Source organism: Elaeis guineensis, chromosome 1 (assembly GCF_000442705.2).
Source record: "Elaeis guineensis isolate ETL-2024a chromosome 1, EG11, whole genome shotgun sequence".
NCBI lineage: Eukaryota > Viridiplantae > Streptophyta > Magnoliopsida > Arecales > Arecaceae > Elaeis > Elaeis guineensis.
In genome coordinates, this window is record NC_025993.2 from 185,605,230 (window position 1) to 185,614,908 (window position 9,679).

At 39.7% G+C, this 9,679-nt stretch overlaps 2 pseudogenes; one reads left to right on the forward strand and one right to left on the reverse strand.

Moving 5' to 3' along the window:
• The first annotated feature begins 634 nt into the window (after window positions 1-634).
• Window positions 635-1,750, forward strand: LOC105035007 (uncharacterized; annotated as a pseudogene).
• Window positions 1,751-2,813: 1,063 nt separating this feature from the next.
• On the reverse strand, window positions 2,814-4,039 carry LOC105035010 (protein NINJA homolog 1-like; annotated as a pseudogene).
• Between the last annotated feature and the right edge of the window lie 5,640 nt (window positions 4,040-9,679).

Below are 9,679 nucleotides of genomic sequence, written 5' to 3' on the forward strand. Positions count from 1 at the left end.
TTATATTTTCTTTTCTTTTTCTTTTTCTTTTTTTTCTTTTCTTTTTCTTTTTTCCTTTTTTTTTCTTTTCTTTTCTTTTCTTCTTCTTCTTCCCGGGCTTTCATTGGGCCGAAACAGAGGAAGGACACGAGGCGGGGGAAAACTTGGTGGCTCGTGCTCCGACGAGGTACTACGGTATGGCTGAAGGTCCAACAGTGGCAGCCGACGGCGGGGGCAAGAGATCGCCGACAGTGAGGCTCGGCCGGCAGGAGTTTTATAAAAAAAATCGAAAAACAGGGAACCCGATCTCTTTTCTTGAATTTCTTCGGTCATTGACCGATCACCGACGGCCATAACCCTCGGAGAAGGAAGGTAGGGAGGTGGGGGTCATGCTACAGGGGTGTGGCACCACGGGCGGTGGTGCCGGTGGCCCGAAAAGAGGAGGAAATAGCTCGACCGAACAGGGCAGAACAGGGTCTCGCTTTTTCATCAATTTTTCCAACGATCCCGACGGCCGACGAGGGTGCACGAAGCCATGGGAAGGAGGGGAAGGAAGAGAGGAAGGAGGGTCGGGGCTTACCTTCGACTTCGGTGAGATTTCCGGTGAGAAATCGCGGCGAGCACAGATCGAGGGGCCGCGGCTTCAAACGGAAAAATCGGAGAAAAACTCCGACGATCGTCGGTGACCAAAGGATCTACACTTAGAGGAGAAGAGGGGGTTCTTATAGAGCTTGTCCTAGGGTCTTTTAATGGCCCTAGGACTCCGATTTTCAATCGGAGATGGGGAAGAGGCCCTGCTCTGTTTTTTTTTTTTTTTTTTTTTTTGGTGGGCTTTGTGGGCTGATTTTGGGCCCAATTGGGCCGGATTATCACAGTTGCAGTAGGGAGGCCGGCGCCGACGATGAGGTGGGTACTCAGGGTGGAGACGCAGAGGGGAGGAGGATGAGAGCGCATGAGGGGAGAAAGGGGAGGACGCTCTGCTTTGCCTCCAGTCCTAGTCCCACCACTCACTCTAGAACCTGGAAAGAGAGGTAGAGGGAAGATTTATAAATCTGTAGCACCAAGAGGTCAGACTATGGGCCAAGAGAAAGCTCCACGGATCCCCTCCATTCTCTGGCCGATTTCTTGCCGGAGATGCCTCACTAGTGGAGGAGGATGGGCTGCTGCTTCAGCAAAAAGGATTTTCTTCTGCGAACATGGCGGCCTCCCCTGTTCGCCAACAAAGAAGTCCTCCACCGATGGAGCCTGAGGCGCCTCAGAAGGAGATGGTGAAGGAGGTGCTCTCGGAGACGGCGAAGCCGAGGCTGAAGCCAAGGGAGGAAGCGAAGGAGGAGGAGGAGGGGATCGCGAGGTGTTTGAAGGTGGGTCCAGGTCTTAACTCCATCAACGGCGGCTACAATGAGAGATTCGAGGAGAACTCCGAGGTCTGCAACATGAGCGAGGGCTTGTCCATCTCAACGACGATGACGAAGAAAGAGGAGGGGAGGAGGGGGATGTGGTGGAGGGTGAGACCAGGAGAATGAGAGAGGAGAAGTCGCCAGCGAGGCTTCAGCAAAAGCACTTCGTCTCCGACGGGATTGCTCGCAGCAAAGAAAGGAGCGCCGGCATTGCCGTCGGTTGCCGTAGTGGGAGGGCCTCTCCATCGCCAGTGAAAAGGAGGAAGGGGGCCGTCGGGCGGACATATTCCGCCAGGGAGGGGGGGCAAGGGCGGGTGGTAAGGAGCCGTGTTTCGGCCGAGAATGGGTTCCGCAAAGACCCCGGGGAGAGGTGAGATGGGGAGAAAGGGGAGGAGACGGGGTTTGGAAATTGTGCGGAGGACTAGGAGAGCCGAGGGACGGGAATCACAGTACCTTGGATTGGGCCAGCTCTCGGGTTCGGACCTGTCCGATTCGGTTTGAATCAAACTTGGATTTGGACTCAGATTTGGCTTGGATCTTAAATTTTAAAAAATTTTTGTGTCTAAATCCGATCCAAAATTCAAAAAAATATTTTGAACCAACTTGAATAGAAGTGTAGTCCGATCCGATCTGATTCATTTCCAACCCTAAACTCATGGTAGTTCTGAATAAGAGCCATATCCTCCTAATTTCACATCTGATGCAAACATACCTAGCCTTCCAGCAGATGAATAAAAGGTTGAAGCTCTGGTGGTGGGTACGGATGATGTTGCTGTTTTCCTGCTGCTTAATTTTTGCCTGATAAGAATAGGGAAGGGAAGATGAAGGAATGGGAGTTCAAAGTCACCAAATCAATGTATAAAGATGAATATTAGTCCAAAGAATTTTTTTGATTTAAAAAAGACATCATGATATAAGAAGAAAAAATAGTCAACTTTGTGATTTGTTTTGGTTATTAGTTATTATACGGAATTGCAGTAACTTGGGATGCCATAATGCATGCTCTTAAAGTGCAGACTGTCCTTTCCAACACTTTCATTTGGCATGTGAATTCACATATGACAACATCATGCAAGAATATTATATGAAGACCTAACATCCTTTCTTTGTAAAAAATAATTAGATGTCTCAAGTTGCACAACATGAGATCATACATTGCAATGCATACACCTATGATTATATTTTCTAAATCATGTGCTATAATTTTCACGGTTATATTTCCTTTGTCATGTGCCCTAACTTTCAAGATACTCTCATCTTCAAAAGAAAAACAAGGCCCAGAACAAGCCGTACAAGCATGTGTTTAAAATTTTCTCAGCTACATAGATCTATAAATGCCTTCACTATCTTAATATGTCTAGTACTCGAAATTTCTTTCCTAGGCTAAGAAACAAACACTATCAATAATTAATTTGGATATTAGAAGTTTGAAAATTCTTAGATATTATAAGGTGGGCCAATCTGAGCATTTCCAACACTAAAAAGAACTCCAGACATAGATGCAGGAGCCACACCTTTCAATTGTTAATATTCATAATCGATGCTGCATGTAAAAGAACCTCAAAGATGCTAGTATACCTTACCAAAAAAATTGATGCTAGTATATGAATCAAAATTTAAAAAAGTAATGGCAATTAAAGTATTGATAATCAGACAATTGCAGGAGTCAAGAAAGATAGATCGACTATGAGAGCTCTTTGCATCACCCTCTGAATGTTGTGAGGCTCCATCATCATATCTTTTATGGCAAAGGAAGATGCATGCTGAGGCTGAGAACCAAAAGCCCAGGAAGAATTTGTCTCCAAAGTTGGAAACTGGACGGCGGGTAACCAAAAGCAAGCTGCAAGTTGCTAGTATTCATTGTTTGGACCACAGGCCGTTCACTATTTGCAAGAGGCATCAGTTGCATGGCGCATGATGAAGGAGACCTTGTTGCATTAGGTGCACTTGTAGTAGTTGGTACCTTAACAGGTGCTGGATAAGGGACAGTCATGACAATCAATAGTTGAAGAGACAACGGAACCCCACATGCCACTTCCCAATTTCTTGATTGGAATCATTTCCCGAGAAAGATGGCCATTTCTGCCCTTGAAAGTTCGCTCTACTTTGATCATTTAAAACATGTTTATCAGTAACACGTTTATCACTTTTGGAACTGTCCTCGAACTGTGAAACCAACTAAGAGTTTGAGCCTTATGCTTCTGACTCTGCAACATCCTCGGTTTCACCAGAGGAACCATCGTGCGTAGTAACTGAAACATGTGATTTTTTCAATATATTAACACCAATAAGATTTTTACCTTGCACATCAGAGAAACGATCGTGCGTAGTAACTGAAACATGTGGTTTTTTCAATAAACACTAGTAAGGCTTTTATCTTGCACATCACTAATAAGACTGGTACCTTATGAGGAGGATCGAAGATTTGAGCAGCATGGAGGGGTTGAAGCCCGAAGAGATAATGAGGCATGGGGAGTGCATGATCGGGAGGTGCGTTGGAGACATGACTTGTACCTCATTCCTTTGAGTGATGAAGTCCTAGAATCCATGCTCCCGACCCGCTCCTCCCATAATCCTCCATCATTCTTTTAGGCAAAACCCTCGAATCGGACTTCTAGTGCTCCATTGTGGAGAACTTCAATCTCAGCCTCCGGATTCTCCATCATTTTCTGATCTAATGCAGAGAGAGAAAAAGCAAGTGAGTGAGGGAGAGAGGAATTGAGACAGGAGCAAAGGCCGCGAGAAGAGAAGGATCGAATTGAAGCAATGGAAGCTCTCATGTTTTCTTTTTTTTTTTTTTCTTCACGCATGGCAGATAAATTGGAGGCATCTTTATTTTATACACGCGATGAACGAAGGCTTCTCTAGACGTCTATTTTATAATATATATATATATATATATATATATATATATTAGATATATTATATATGAAGCTTGAAAGATATAAATAGCATAATATAAATCCTCCCATGTTGCTTGCAACTTTACTATTGGAATTATCGTATTATAAATCATGATATCACCGGCTGCTATAAAAGATTAGGTATCACTTCAGATAGTAGTCGCTCCTCCCAAATTTAGAATCTCCCCATAGCAACACATACCACCTATTTAGAGGGTCATGAACTCTCCAAGGGTCATGAACTCTCTATGGTGAGGAAAAAAAAAGGAGAGAGGGGTGAGAAAAAAACTCCCTTGCATACAGCACGAGACAAAGATGAACGGTAGACTATTAGTCTTTGGTATAGTAACAGAAACATACCAATATGTGGAACCGCAAGCTATCTAATAATTGTTATTGAATCACCCTTTAGATAAATATATAAAGCTCGAAGGATGTAAACAGCATAATATAAATCCTTCCATATTGCATACGACTCTACTATTGGAATTGTAGTATCATACTTCGTAATACCACCAGTTGCTATAAAAAAAATAGGTGTCACTTCAAATAACAAATGCTGCTCTTCCTAAATTCAAAGCCTTCCCGTAGCGACATGTGTCACCTATTTAGGGGGTTCTGAACTCCCCATGTACGGTAGGAAAGAAAAAAAGAAAGAGGGGTGAGAAAAAACTCCTACATGTATGGTAGGAGAGAGAGATATGAATGATAGACTATGAGCCTCCAATATAATAATAAAAATATAGTAATATATAAAATTGAAAATTATTTAATAGTCATCGTTAAATCATCCTTTAGATAAATATATGAAGCTCGAAAGATATAAACAGCATAATACAAATCCTTCCGCATTGCTTGCAATTCTACTATTAGAACTGTACTATCATAACTTGTAACACCACTCGCGGCTATAAAAAGATAGATGTCATTTTAAATAACAGCAGTATTAGTAAATAAACTTAAATGTAATATCATTAATGTTGAGAGTCTAAGAGTCTTGGGAGCCAAAGAGTCATATAGAAACTCTCATTATCTAGAAGATGCATGAGTAATTATAAGTTAATTTCAGAATATGGATGTGAACCTTGGGAAGAAGTGTTATAAATGCATATTTAGTGATGTATTATGTCTAGTAAGTTCTCCTAATGGCTATAAATACCCATGGGATCATTTTGTAATGAAACAATGAGCATTTTGATCCTTTGAGTACCTTCATAAAATATAGTATTATTTTATTTCGAGCCCATCATTCTTCCTCTGACAACTTCAAAGTGGTATCAGAGCTATTATGTCCACCAATAGTCTCCTCCAACCCTCCTTTCCTTGCCTCACCAAAACAAACTGTGAAAATTGGTGCCTGCAAATGAAGACTATACTTGGGTCTCAAGATCTTTAGGATCTAGTAGAAGAAGGCTATCAAGAGTCAAGAGAAGGAGAGACTCTCACCAATCAACAAAGGGAGTCTCGAAGGAGGGATAAGAAAGTCCTATATTTCATCTATCAATCTATAGATGAATCAGCCTTTGAGAAGATCGCGGCGGCAACCACTTCAAAGCAAGCATGAAAGATTCTCCAAAATTCATATAAAGGAGTAGAGAAGGTGAAGAAAGTTCACCTCCAAACTCTTCAAGGTGAATTTGAAGCCCTACAGATAAAGGAATCCGAATATATTTCAGATTATTTCACAAGAGTTTTAGCCGTTGTCAATCAATTGAGGAGGAACGGCAAAACTATGGATGACACCAGAGTGATAGAAAAAATTCTACACTTATTGAATGTCAAATTTGACTATATTGTGGTTGCCATCGAGGAATCAAAAGATTTGGAAGAGATGACTATAGACGAGCTTATGGGTTCTCTACAAGCTCATGAAGAAAGATTCAACAAGAGGAGGCAAGAGTTTTTGGAGCAAGTTCTTCAATCCAAGGTTTCTTTGAAGGAGAACAAAGAAGACTCCAAGAATAAAAGGAGTCAAAGAGGTTGAGGATGAGGCCGTGGATGCGATCGAGGACGTGGATGCTACAATAACAAAGAGGAGTTAAGCCAAAATTCAAAAAGAGGACGTAGACAAGGAGGCTAATCTAGAGGCAGAAGGTATGACAATTTCAAAGTTTGTTGTTTTAATTGCAACAAATTTGGTCATTATGCTTCAGATTGTTGGTATAATGATGCTAACCAAGTTGAAGAGAAGGCTCATTATGCAAAAAAGAAAGAAGAAGATGATGATGAAATCTTATTGCTTGCTTGCAAAGAAGATGACATTGGTGAGCAAATTATGTGGTTCTTGGACACCGGTGCAAGTAATCACATGTGTGGTTATAAGAATATGTTCACGGAGTTGGACGAATCGGTGAATGGACATGTGTCTTTTGGTGACTCCTCCAAAGTAGACATGAAGGACAAAGGTAAAATTCTTATTCAATTAAAAGATAGAAGTCATAAATTTATCTCTAATGTTTATTACATATCAGAGATGAAGAACAATATTTTGAGTTTGGGGCAGCTTTTGGAGAAAGGATATGATGTGCATATGAAAAATAGAAATCTATTTTTAAGAAATTAAAAGAATGATTTGATAGCCCATGTTCAAATGATAAAAAATAGAATGTTCATGCTTAACATCAAACATGTTGATACTAAATGTTTGAATGCAAGTGTGAAGGATTGCTCATGGCTTTGGCACTTGAGATTTGATCATCTTTACTTTGGTGGCCTTAAGCAACTATCAAGCAAGAAGATGGTGAAAGGCTTACCCCATATTGACTCTCCAGAATAATTTTGTGAAGGGTGTGTTCTTAGTAAGCAATCAAAAAAGAGTTTTCCCAAAGAAGTTTCCTATCATGCAAAGAAGCCACTTGAACTCATCCACACCGATATATGTGGGCCAATTTCTCCAACATCTTTTGGAGAGCATCGTTATTTTCTAACTTTTATTGATGATTTTAGTAGAAAAACTTGGATGTATTTTTTGAAGGAGAAATCTGAAGTATTTTTCACATTCAAAAAGTACAAAGCTATGGTGGAAAAAAAATATGGCTACTACATCAAGGCCCTACGATCCGATCGTAGAGACGAATTCACATCCAAAGAATTCGAATATTTTTTGTGAGGAGCATGGCATTCGATGATTCTTGACGGTACCCTATTTTTCCCAACAAAATGGAGTGGCAGAGCGAAAAAATCGGATTATTCTTGATATGGTTCAAAGTATGCTGAAGACGAAGGTCATGCTGAAGGAATTTTGGACGGAGGCCATAAACTGTGCAGTCTACTTGCTTAATCAATGTCCTACCAAGAGCCTAGAGAATATAACTCTACAAGAGGCATGGAGTGGAAGACAACCTAGTGTCTCACACTTGAAGATTTTCGGGAGTATCGCCTATGCTCATACCCCAGACCAAAGAAGAATGAAGCTTGAAGATGAGTAAAAAAATTTATCTTTATAGAGTATGATGCTCGATCTAAAACTTATAAGCTCTTTGATCCAAAAACTAAAAAGATTCATATTAGTAGAGATGTGGAGTTTCATGAAGATGGTATGTGGAGTTGACAATCAAACAAAGAGCTATTTTATGAAGAGAAAGAAGAAGAAGAGAAAGAATCAAAGGTGCAGTTTGAAGTTTCTTCACCACCTTCATCTTCACATTCTAGAGTATCACATCTTTTGGATGATAGTCCAATGCAAAAGAAGACAAGAAGTTTGCAAGAGCTATATGAGGTAACAAACGAACTTAATCTCGTTTGTCATTTGGCTAACAATAAAAATATTTCTTTTGAAGATGCAATACAAGATAAGATTTGGAAAGCCGCCATGGATGAGGAGATCAAAGCAATAGAAAAAAATAATACTTGGAAACTTACTACTCTCCCCGAAGGCCATAAATCCATAGATGTTAAATGAATTTACAAGAAGAAGAAGAATGCTCAAGGACATATAGAAAAGTACAAAGCAAGATTGGTAGTCAAAGGCTACAAGCAACAAGCCGGTATCGACTATAAAGAAGTGTTCACCCCAGTTATTTGGATGAAAACTGTAAGATTACTTATCTCTATTGCAGCACAATTCAAATGGCCAATTCTTCATATGGATGTCAAATCAGCTTTCTTGAATGAAATTTTAGAAAAACAAGTTTATGTGAATCAACCCGAAAGGTATGTGAAGAAGGGTCATGAAGAAAAAGTTTTGAAGTTGAAAAAGATGCTCTATGGCTTGAAACAAGCACCTAGAGCATGGAATAGTAGAATTGATGCATACTTCAAAGCTAATAACTTCATGCAATATTCATATGAGCATGCCTTATATGTGAAAAAGAATAATGAAGATATATTGTTTGTTTCTTTGTATGTGGATGATCTTATTTTTATAGGAAGCAACCCTCAAATGTTTGAAGAATTCAAGCAAACTATGACCTTAGAGTTTGAGATGACAGATTTGGGGCTAATGTCATATTTTTTCGGCTTAGAGGTCAAGCAAAACAATGAAGGCATCTTCATTTCTCAAGAAGCATATGCAAAGGAGATTCTTAAGAGGTTTAAGATGGAAAATTGCAAGCCAATAAGCACCCTGTTGATTGTAGAGTCAAACTATCAAAATTTGAAGAAAATAGGGTGATGGATCTTACTCTTTATAAAAGCTTAGTTAGAAGCTTAAGATATCTCACATGCACAAGATCGGACATTCTATATAGAGTTAGCTTATTAAGTCATTTCATGGAGGAACCAAAATCTACACATTGGAAGGCCGCAAAAAGAATTCTTCGTTATATCCGAGGTACTATATCTCATGGATTAATGTATTCTCCTTCTTATGTTTTCAATTTTTTGGTTATTCGGATAGTGATTGGAGAAGAGATTCGGATGATAGAAAGAGTACAATCGAATTTATTTTCTATATGGATGATACGGCATTCACTTGACTTTCTAAGAAACAAGCTGTTGTGACTCTTTCTACTTGTGAGGTGGAATATGTTGCAGTATCTTCATGTATTTGCCATGCTATATGGCTTAGAAGATTATTACAAGATATCTATTTCTCTCAAGGTGATGCTACTAAGATATATGTGGATAGCAAGTCGGCAATGGCATTAGCAAAGAATCCGATCTATCATGAAAGGAGTAAGCATATCGACATCTATTTTCATTTCATAAGGGAGCATATAAAAGAGAAGAATATGGAGTTAGCTTATGCAAAGACTTATGATCAAGTTGCCGATATCTTCACTAAGCCACTTTCTTTTCACAAGCTCAAGAACTTACTTGGCATGAAGGATGAAATATAATTAAGTTTAAGGGAGGGTGTTAGTAAATAAACTTAAATGTAATATCATTAATGTTAGGAGTCTAAGAGTCTTGGGAGCCAAAGAGTCATATAGAAACTCCCATTATCTAGAAGATGCATGA